Source organism: Neofelis nebulosa, chromosome X (assembly GCF_028018385.1).
Source record: "Neofelis nebulosa isolate mNeoNeb1 chromosome X, mNeoNeb1.pri, whole genome shotgun sequence".
Taxonomy (NCBI): Eukaryota; Metazoa; Chordata; class Mammalia; order Carnivora; family Felidae; genus Neofelis; species Neofelis nebulosa.
Window position 1 is genome coordinate 42,394,724 of NC_080800.1, and position 11,884 is coordinate 42,406,607.

Sequence of the window (11,884 nt, forward strand, 5' to 3'; positions counted from 1 at the left end):
TTTGAGACAGAGAGAGACAGAGCATGAGCGGGGGAGGGGCAGAGAGAGAGGGAGACACAGAATCCCAAGCAGGCTCCAGGCTCGGAGCTGTCAGCACAGAGCCCGATGCGGGGCACGAACTCACAGACTGTGAGATCATGACCTGAGCTGCAGTCGGACACCCAACCGGCTGAGCCACCCAGGCGCCCTTTATTTAAAGTTTTGATACCCAAAATCATGTTTCTAGTGTAATATAGGCTTGACAGAGACAGAAACCAAGGGCATACTATCAGTACCAGATACACCCTTTACAGCTAACATTAGCCATAGGTGGAGACTGGTGCAATAGCCCTTAAAGGGGCCCAACCATGTTTATCCCACTCACATTAAAAAGCGAAAAGAAAAAGAGTAAGATTTTTTTTAGCTGCACGACAGAACTATTCAAAGGACACAAGTAGTAACTTTTCATCTGTTCAGTGCCAACTTTGTCTCACACTATGTACGGACAGTGAGCTCCACATTGCCTTTCACTGAGTCAGAGTCTTACGTTGCCTGCTCTCCCTCACCTACCCCTGGCATCTTGATGTGGGACAGGCCAGAGCGACAGCATTCCTACTCTGTTCTGCTCTTCTTCACCTAGGCCAGTCTGGTTCTCAGCTAGAAAATGGAAATTTGTGTACAAGGTTACTACACCAAGGAAGAGTCACTGAAGCTTTCACTTACAAGAGACCGCCATTCTCTGTGCCAGTGTGGTTGACACAGCCAGAGGCCAGAGGGGCCCAGAAGAGCCTCTGCCCACAGTTAAGTCTTTGCTGTGCTGGACAGAGTGGCTGCAGCAAAAGTTATTGGCCCATTGGGTATAGGAGAGTAGTTAAAGTCGAAGAGGCAGGTCACCTAGGGGCAGATCCCAGTTCCTTCATCATCCAGCTGGGTGGCCCTTACCCAGACCCTGAGGCCCTCCCCAATTTCCCCTGTAAGTCAGGCCTGCTGCCAACCTCACAGAGGAGCTGTGAGGATTAAATGACAGCAAGTATGTAACTTCCGTGGCACTGTGTCTTCCCCTAGTGATTGATCATTAGACATTGGCTGTTCTTGTTCCAAGTCTTTTCAGAAGAACATGCAAGCCATTGACCAGTGTTCCAAGAAAAATGGATCTTCAGGTTTCACAGAGGAGACCAGGTAAAAAAAAATCAATGATTTAAGGCAGAATATGATCAATGCGTGACCTAGATAAAGATGAACCTAATGTCATGGATTCAGGTCATGTTATTTTGAGCTAATTCTTTAAAAATGGGAAGATTTAGTAGACTGACTTCAGAGAGGTGAAATTCCAGGAGGGAGGCTTCACATGGACAAGAGCAAGGAGATGTGAAAGTGTGGGATGTACTTACAGCCTGAAGCCCCATCTAAGATGATTCATGAGACTTAAGACAGGAAACCCAGGGTGGGGCCCCTTCACAGGGGTGGGAATCTTATTTGGAATACACAGGAGAGTCATTGAAGAGAGAATGTGCATATAACAATCCTAACTTGCTAGTAATCACAGAAATCGTAAGATGAGGTATGGAAAGTGGCCAGAGAAATTAGGTGAAGTAACGAGAAATTTTTCAGGCCCAGGTAGGAAATTTCTTTCCTCTTCCACACATTCAGAAACCCAAATCTTAGCACACTTATGGTATGCTGGGATTATGCTAAGTGAAGAGATACGGAGTACTATAAAATGGAGTCTGCTCTGGAGGAGCTTTAAAATCTATCTGGAGGGGGCACCTGGGTGGCTCAGTCAGTTAAGCATCCAACTTCAGCTCAGGTCATGATCTCGCAGCTCGTGAGTTCGAGCCCCACATCGGGTTCTCTGCTGTCAGCGTGGAGCCCGCTTTCTGATCCCCTGTCTCCCTGTCCCTCTGTCCCTACCCTACTCACACATGCATGCTCTCCCTCTCAAAAATAAAAAATAAACGTTAAAAAATCTACCTGGAGGACACCCCCATAAATAGTGATTTTCACACAATGAGGAACCAAGAAGACAAATGTTGGGCTCTGGCTGGGAGGGTAGTGTGGCCCAAGGCTGCTAGCACTGAGATGGGGGAAGAATTACGGTGGAAATGGAACTACTATAATGAAGATCCCTCAAAGTGCTTTGACTCAAACAGACAGAGGCTCATTTTCCCTCCCACAAGAGTCCAGGGTGATTGGTGGCCCTCTGTGGGTAGAGGGTAACAGGCCACACTGCTGTCCCCCAAAGCACTGCCCCTATCTGCTGCACGGTGAGACTTCTTGGGTCCCAGGCCACCAGGGGGAAGAGTATAGGTCCCATTGGCAGGGTGGTGACTGGAACTGGCTCCTGATACACTGGGAAACCATGTCACACAAGGTCTCTTGCAATGCAGCTTCTCAGTCCCCCAGGGGCACAGGTTGAACCCTAGTCCCTAATAGAGGATCCAGCACTTTGCTGACTGAGAAATGACTCCAAGAGTCAATGCACAACAGCATTTCAAAAGTACTATGCATCTGTCACCTGGGTGCTGCTCAAGGTGGGTTCCCAAGGAAGTGGGGGACTCGCTACAGTTGAGAAGGTGCAGAAAGGGCCCGGGGAGTGGGGATCTCAGCCACAATCTAAAGAAGTGTATTCTATTGCACGTGGACAGAAATGGTGGTGGGGCACACAGGAAGGGCCGAAGCAGAGCAGCTCCAGTGCTGGCTGGGGGTCACTCTTCCAAGAGGGTGTGAGCAGAGGTTTCCCAGACGGTGGGGACAGGGCTGGATGATCCCTCAGGGGGTAGGCCCCAAGAAGCCCACTGAGTGAAGGGAACAAAAGAGGGTGCTTCTCCACCCTCTGCAACAGAGAGAGGCTTGACAGGGACATGCAGGCCAGGTGGAAGCCTCCTGTTGGGGGCCAGCTGGACTCTTCCGGAGGAATCCTGAGCACGTCCCATCTTCCCAGCTCTCTGCCAGGCTGCCAGTGTGTTGAAGACTTTGGGCTCTGCCTCCCTTTGGAAAGGAGACAACGTGTGATGGGTGGGGTCTAGGGTCAGGATGATGGCCTTTTTGTTTGGGTGAGATGGAGGGAGGAGTTGATAAAAGGAAGTATTGAGTCATTGTCCTGTTCTGGGTGAGGATTGTTAGGGACTTGTGCTCTGTCTCACACAAAGCAAAGAGAGAGGTCTCAATATGTCATTAGGGAACAGGGAAATGCTTTGTAGTGCCCTGGATGAATTTCAGTGCAGTAGAATACATAAATATAGTTCTAAAATACTCCTCAGGGCATGTGGGTGGCTCAGTTGGTTAAGCATCCAACTTTGATTAGGTCATGATCTCCTGTTTCATGAGTTCAGGCCCCACATCAGTCTGTCTACTGTCAGCACAGAACCTGCTTCAGATCCTCTGTCTTCCTCTCTCTGTCCCTCCCTTGATCTCTCTCTCACTCACTCACTCTCTCTCACTCTCTCTCGCTTTCTCTCAAAAATAAATAAACACTTGGGGTGCCTGGGTGGCTCAGTCGGTTGAGCATCCGACTTCGGCTCAGGTCATGATCTCACAGTTCATGAGTTCGAGCCCCGTGTCGAGCTCTGTGCTGACAGCTCAGAGCCTGGAGCCTGCTTTGGATTCTGTGTCTCCCTCTGTCTCTGCCTCTCTCCTGCTCATACTCTGTTTCTCTGCCTCTCAAAAATAAGTAAACATTAAAACTTTTTCAAAATAGACATTAATTATATTATACATTTGGCAGTTTCTGTCCTTTTTTATCATGACTTTGCTGTGTTGCAGTAGAAGACCACATGCTCCATCACTTCTCTTCTAGGGGAAATTTTTCTAGGGCAGACTCAGAAGTTGCCCCATGGAAGAAGGTGATGTGACTACACCAAATTCCCTCCCAGGTTAGGCTTGCCTCTAACCTTTTCATTACAGCTTCTATCTCCTCTGTTGTGGGGTCTGTACATTTTTAAAGGATTCCCCCAGTAGAGTTACATTGGGTGACAATTTCACCCAAATATTTCTGCAGCCTTATTAATGGCCTTGGTGGGCCCAGCAAATGTTATAATACCTGTGAGCAAGTAGTTGTGGTTTGGGTGGAAAGTAGTTGTGGATTTGGGTAGAGACACTCCCATGCAGAGAGTGGTTAGATTTCTCCACGGGATGGGGCCCCTGGGTGGCTTAGTGGTTAAGCATCTGACTTTGGTTCAGGTCATGATGTCACAGTCCGTGAGTTCAAGTCCTGCATCAGGTGAGCACAAGCCTCACTTCAGGTGAGCTCAAGCGCCACATGGGCGAACATGAGCCCCTGTTTGGGTGAATATGAGGCCCTCTTTGAGTGAGCCCTGCTTCTCTCTCTGCCCCTCATGAGATTATCTCTCTTTCTTTCTCTCCCTGCCCCTTCCCCTTGCTCACTTGCTCTCTTTCTCTCTCTCTCTCAAAAAAAAAAAAAAAAAAGATTTCTCCATGGGATCATATATGAGTTTTGTGAGAATTTTCCTTGCTGTAACACCTAAGAGTTCTGCTCGTTCACTGTGGCAGCCAGTGTTACAATTGTTGCAGAGCCTCCCTCCACTCTGAGTGTAAGGTCAACTTGCCCTTGGTATTGTGAGAGAACGTTAAAGAGGAATTCCCAAGCTGATTGAGAGAGAGAGAGAGAGAGAGAGAGAAAGTGGGAGAGGGGCAGAGAGAGAGAGGGAGGCACAGAATCTGAAGCAGGCTCCAGGCTCTGTGCTGACAGCTCAGAGGCTTGAACCCACGTGAGGCTTGAACCCACAAACTACAAGATCATGAACTGAGCCTAAGTCAAGACACTTAACCGATTGAGCCACCCAGACGCCCCCAAAGCTATGCTATTTTTTAATTGAGGTATAATTGACATATAACGTTATATTAGTTTCAGGTGTATAACATAATGATTCAATATTGTTATATACCATGAAATGATCACCACAAAAGTCTAGCTAACATCCGTCACCATATATTGTCAAAAAAATTTTTTTCCTTGTTCTAAGGACTTAAAAAATTTTTTTTAATGTTTAGTTTTGAGTGAGAGAGAGAGAGAGAGAGAGAGAGCACAAGCAGGGGACAGGCAGAGAGAGAGGGAGACATAGAATCCGAAGCAGGCTCCAGGCTCCGAGCTGTCAGCCCTGAGCCTGACATGGGGCTCGAACCCATAAACCGCGAGACCATAACCTGAGCCGAAATCAGATGCCCAATCGACTGGGCCACCCAGGCACCCTACCTTGTGCTAAGGACTTTTAAGACTTGCTCTCTTAGAAACTTTCAAATATGCAATACAGTATTATTAGCTATAATTACCATGCTGGACATTACATCCCCAGGACTTATTTATTTTATAACTGTAAGTTTGTACCTTTTGACTCCTTTTACCCATTCGCCCACCTCACAACCCCTGACACTGACAGCCATCAATCTGTTCTCTGTATCTATGTGCTTGGTTTTAGTTTTTGGCTTTTTTAAGATTCCACATATAAGTGAGACCATATGGTATTTGTGTTTCCCTGTTTGACTTATTTCACTTAGAATAATGCTTTGGGAGCACCCGGCCAGATCAGTCAGTAGAGCATGTGACTTTTGATCTCAGGGTCATGAGTTCAAGCCCCACATTGGGCATAGAGCTTACTAAAATAAAATAAAATAATAGGATAATGCTCTGAAGGTCCATCCATGTTGTTGCAAATGGCAAGGTTTCATTCTTTTTAATGGCTGAATAATATTTCATTATATATGCCATATTTTTTAATCCATTCATTTATCAGTAGACACTTAGATTGTTTCCATATTCTGTATTATAAATAGTGTTGTAATGCACATGGGGATGCATATATCTTTTTACATTTTTTAATGATTAAATTGCTTTTATTGTATTGTTATTTTTGTTTTAATCTTTTTTCTTTTTTGATTTCAGTGTAGTTGACCCACAATGTTACAACTACTTTCAGGTGTACAACATAGTGATCCAACAAGTATATACATTATGCTAAGCTCATCTCAAGTGTAGCTACAATCTGTCACCACACAATGCTATTACAATACCACTGGCTATATTCCCTATGCTGTGCCCTTTATTCTTGGGATTTATTCATTCCATAACTGGAAGCCTGTATATTCCCCTCCCCTTTACCCATTTTGCCCAGCCCCCCACCCTACCCAGTTGGTAACCATCACTTTTTCCTCTGTATTTATAGATCTGATTCTGCCTTTTGTTTGTTTATTCATTTGCATATATCTTTTTGAATTCATATTTTTGTTTTCTTTGGATAAATATCCAGAAGTGAAATTCCTGGATTATATGTAGTTCTACTTTTACCTTTTTTTTGAGGAACCTCCACACTGTTTTCCACAGTAGCTGCACAAATTTACATTCCCACCAAGAGTGCACAAGTGTTATCTTTCCTCCACATCCTCACCAACACTTGTTATTTCTTATAACTGCCATTCTTTTTTTTTTTTTTTTTTTTTTTTTTTTTTCAAATTTTTTTTTCAACGTTTTTTATTTTTATTTTTGGGACAGAGAGAGACATAGCATGAACGGGGGAGGGCCAGAGAGAGGGAGACACAGAATCGGAAACAGGCTCCAGGCTCTGAGCCATCAGCCCAGAGCCTGACGCGGGGCTCGAACTCACGGACCGCGAGATCGTGACCTGGCTGAAGTCGGACGCTTAACCGACTGCGCCACCCAGGCGCCCCATAACTGCCATTCTAACAGATGTGAGGTGATGTCTCATTGTGATTTTGATTTGAATTTCCCTGATGATTAATGATGTTGAGCATCTTTTCTGTGTCTGTTGGCCATCTGTATGTCTCCTTTGGGAAAATGTCTATTCATGTTCTCTGTCCATTTTTTAACAGGATTGTTTTTTTGATGTTGAGTTATATATGTTCTTTATATATTTTGGATACTAACCCTTTATCAGATATATCATTTGCAAACATCTTCTCCCATTCACTAGGTTGCCTTTTTTGTTTTGTCAATGGTTTGGGGTTTTGTTTTGTTTTGTTTTGCTGTGCAAAAGCTTTTTATTTTAGTGTAGTTCTAATTGTTTAATTTTGCTTTTGTTCCCTTTGCCTTAAGGGATATAGCTAGAAAAATGTTGCTACAGCCAATGTCAGAGAAATTACTGTCTATGTTACCTTCTAGGATTTTTTTATGGTTTCAAGTCTCATGTTTAGATCTTTAATCCATTTTGAATTTATTTTTGCATATGGTGTAAGAAAGTGGTCCAGTTTCATTCTTTTGCATGTTGCTGTCTAGTTTTCCCAGTGCAGCTAACATCCTACTCAGTGGTGAAAAATGGAGATATTTTCCTCTAAGATCAGAAACAGGACAAAGATGTCCACTCTCACCACTTTTATTCAACATAGTACTGGAAGTCCTAGTCACAGCAGTCAGACAAGAAAATGATATGAGTCATTCATATTGATAAGGCAGAAATTAAACTGTCACTATTTTCAGATGACACAATACATAAGCGTAGAAAAACCTGAAGATTCCATCAAAACCCTACTAGAAGTAATAAATTCAGTAAAGTTTAAGGATACAAAATTAACACCCAGAAAATAATATTGTTTCTATACTCTAGCAACAAAGTAGCAGAAAGAGAAATTAAGAAAACGGTTGCATTTATTATTGTAACAAAAAGAATAAAATACCTAGGAATAAACTTAACCAAAAAGGCAAAAGTCCTGTACTTAGAAAACTATAAAACATTGATGAAAGAAATTGAAACTGACAAAAATGGAAAGATATACTTTGCTCATGTATTAGAAGAATTAATATTGTTAAAATGTCCATGCTACCCAAAGCAATCTATAGATTTGATGCAATTCGTATCAAAATACCAACAGAGGGATGCCTGGGTGGCTCAGTCAGTTAAGCATCCGACTTCGGCTCAGGTCATGATCTCCCAGTTCGTGAGTTCGAGCCCCGCGTCGGGCTCTGTGTTGAGAGCTCGGAACCTGGAGCCTGCTTCGGATCCTGTGTCTCCCTCTCTCTCTGCCCCTCCCCACTTGTGCTCTGTCTCTATCAAAAATAAATAAAATATAAAAAAACAATAAAAAAAACTTTTAAAAAACCCAAAAAACAAAATACCAACAGAATTTTTCACAGAGGTAGAAAAATGATACTAAAACTTCTATGGAACTACAAAATACCCAAAAGCCAAAGCAATCTTAAAAAAAAAATGAACAAGGCTGGAGGTATCACAATCCCAGATTTCAAGATATACTACAAACCTATAGCAATCAAAACAGTATGGTGGCAGCACAAATATAGACACATAGATCAGTATAACAGAATAGAGACCCCAGAAATAAACTCACACTTACTTAACAAAGGAGGCAGGAATATACAGTATGGAAAAGAGTCTCTTCATTAGATAGCATTTTCATTTTGTTGATGATTTCCTTTTTTTTTTTTTTTTTGCATTAGCTTTTAACATTATATAGTCCCACTTATTTATTTTTGCTTTTGGAGTCAGATCAGATCCAAAAAATCATCACCAAGACAGATGTCACATAGCTTCCTGTCTATGTTTTCTTCTAGGGGTTTTATGGTTTCAGGTCTTAAATTCAGCTGTTTATTCCATTTTGAGTTGTTTTTTATGCATGGTGTAATATAGTCTAATGCTTTTGCATGTTGCTGTACAGTTTCAAGAGGCTTTATTGAAGAGACTGTCCTACTAGTATGTGATGCAGTCCCTAATGGCTTTGTTCTCTGCCATGACAGTTCCTCTATTAATGATCCATTTTCGGGGTGCCTGAATGACTCAGTCAGTTAAGTGACTGACTCTTGATTTCAGCTCAGGTCATGATCTCATGCTTCATGAGATTTAACCCCACAATGGGCTCTGTGCTAAGTGTAGAGTCTGCTTGAGATTCTCTCTCCCTCTCCCTCTGCCCTTCCCCCACTCATTCTTTCCATTCTCTCTCTCCCTTTCTTTCTCTCTCACTCAAAATAAATAAATAAAACATCTAAAAAGTTTTCTTCAGAGGAGAGGAAGATGGTGGCGGCATAGGAGGACCTTAGGCTTGTCTCATCCCACGAACACAAGATAACCATCAAATCATCCTAAATATGCCAGATATCAGCCTGAACACTGACAGAACACACTCCACAACTAAAGGGAGAGAAGAAGCCACACTGAAGAGGGTAGGAAGTACAGAGATGTGGTTTAGGGGAGAAACAGATCGTGGCTGCTGCAGAAAGGAGGGAACCATGGTCCTGGAGAAGGGTGAGAGAGAGAGAGGAACACACAATGAGAATGTTTCCCCAAAACTGTTGGCTTGGAAAAGAAGAGGGGCTGATTTTTGTGAGTTCTTACAACCAGTGGGGCCTGGAGTTTTAAGTTCAGCAGCCTTGGCTGAGATAGAGCCTGAAAGGCACTGCGCTGCTCCTGGAGAGAAGGCAGGGAAACCATTCAGAGGCAGACAGTGTTGGAACAGTGATCTGAAGAGCTCCTGGGGCACATAGTGAGGGAGATTATTCATTCTTCTTGCAGTGGATCCCTGAGAGGCATATAATTTTTCCTAATGTTCTCTTATAATTATTTTTTATTTCTGTGGTGTTGTTTTTTATTTCTCCTCTTTAATTTGTGATTTTTTTAATTTATTTCGGTACTTTCTCTTTTCTTTTTGCTGAGTCTGGCTAGAGACTTTCTAGAGTATGGCTACTGCAGATTTATTTTGACATTCACTATGTGATAAATGTTTCTCCATCCCCTCACTTTCAATCTGCAGGTGTCTTTAGGTCTAAAAGGAGTCTCTTGAAGGCAACATATAGATGGGTCTTTTTTTCAACCATTCTGACACCCTATGTCTTTTGATTGGAGCATTTAGTCCATTTACATTCAGAGTAATTATTGATAGATATGTATATTGTGCCATATTTTTACTTGTTTATGGACATTTCTCTGATCCTTTCTTGTCTTTATCACTTTTGTTCTCTCCTTTGTGCTCAAATTGTTCTCTTTTATATTTCTTACAGGCCTGGCTTAGTGGTCATGAACTCCTTTAGTTTTTGTTTATCTGGGAAACTCTTTATCTCTCCTTCTATTCTGAATGCAGCCTTGCCAAAAACAGTATCCTTGGCTGCAGATTTTTCCCACTCAGCACTTTGAATATATCATGCCACTCCCTTCTGGCTTGCCAAGTTTTTTTTGTGTTGTTTTTTGATAAATCTGCAGCTAGCCTTATGGGTCTTCCCTTGTAAGTTAAGAACTTATTATTATTATTATTATTTTACCATGAATGCTTTTATTTAATCATTTTTGTTTACAACTGAAACTCTGGGAACTCAAAGTTAACATCCTTGCCCATGAGCTTCTTATAGATGCCAGAGAAAGTTTCAACCTTGTATTCCACATTGTTCTGCTGTGCTTTATCCCAATGTATCTTTATGAGCTGGCTGCCATCCAGTTTCACATGGATTCTCTTGCCTACAAACTCGCTTGAGAAAAGTAAGTCCTCCAGGATCACATCGTGCACGGCTATCAATGTGCGGCTCCTGGGATGCTTTTGCTTATTTTTTGTACAGCTTTTTCGAGTTGACTTAGAATTCTCCTCTGAGCAATAAAGACAACATGCTTCCCACTGAACTTACATGACAATCAGCACAGAGTCTCTATCTGCCCATCAATAAATTCATCATCTGTGTAAAATTTTATTTTTAAGTAATCTATACACCCAACCTGGGGCTTGAACCCACAACCCCAAGATCAAGACCTGCATATTCTACTACTGAGCCAGTCAGGCACCCCTAGCTAGGACTTGTTTTGTCCTGCTGCTTTTTAATTTAATTATAATATGTCTTGGTGTTGGCCTACTTTTGTTGATTTAGATGAGAGATCTCTGTGCCTCTTGGATCTGGATGTCTTTTTCCTTCCCCAGAATAGGATGTTTTCAGCTATTATTTTCTCAAATAAATGTTCTGCTCCCTTTTCCCTCTCTTCTTCTGGGACTACTATAATACAAATGTTATTATGTTTGATGGAGTCACAGAGTTCCCTAAGCCTATTCTTGTGTTGTGTAATTCTTGTTTCTCTTTTTTTGTCACCTTCGTTATTTTTCATTAATTTGTCTTCTAATTCCTCTGCTTCTTCCAGCTTACTGTTCACTGTATGAAGCCTATTTCCAATCTCATTTATTGAATTCTTCCTCTCTAACTGATTCTTTTAAAACTCTTTTATCTCTGTGGTAAGGGTCTCATGAGTATCTTCCATTCTATGAGTATCCTTATGATTGTTGCTTTAAATTCTCCATCACACTGGGTGGCTCAGTCAGTTAGGCTTCTGACTTCAGCTCAGGTCATGATCTCTCAGTCCATGAGTTCAAGCCCCACATCCGGCTCTGTGCTGACAGCTCAGAGCCTAGAGCCTGCTTTGGATTCTGTGTCTCCCCCTCTCTGCCCCTCCCCATCTCACACTTGGTGTCTGTCTCTCTCGCTCTCAAAAATAAATAAACATTAAAAAAATAATAAATTCTCCATCAGGCATGTTACTTATATCTGTTTTGCTTAGATCTCTGGCCATGGCCTTTTCTTGTCCTTCATTTGGGATAAATTCCTCCATCTTGGCATTTTATCTAAGTCTCTTCCTTCTTCTCTGTGTTAGAATAGCCAGTCATGGGGCGCCTGGGTGGCTCAGTCGGTTAAGCAGCTGACTTTGGCTCAGGTCATGATCTCACGGTCCGTGAGTTCTAGCCCCGCGTCAGGCTCTGTGCTGAGAGCTCAGAGCCTGGAGCCTGTTTCAGATTCTGTGTCTCCCTCTCTCTGACCCTCCCCCGTTCATGCTCTGTCTCTCTGTCTCAAAAATAAATAAACGTTAAAAAAAAAAAAAAAGAATAGCCAGTCATGTTTCCTATTTCTGAGAATAATGGCTTTATAAAGAAGAGGTCATGTAGCACTCAGGGAATGTTT

General features: G+C 42.5%; 1 non-coding gene across 1 annotated transcript; it reads right to left on the reverse strand.

Moving 5' to 3' along the window:
* Positions 1 to 10,558: 10,558 nt before the first annotated feature.
* LOC131503327 (small nucleolar RNA SNORD43) lies at positions 10,559 to 10,623 on the reverse strand. The gene has a single exon (XR_009257417.1). It is a non-coding gene; the product is annotated as a small nucleolar RNA SNORD43 (small nucleolar RNA).
* Positions 10,624 to 11,884: the final 1,261 nt, after the last annotated feature.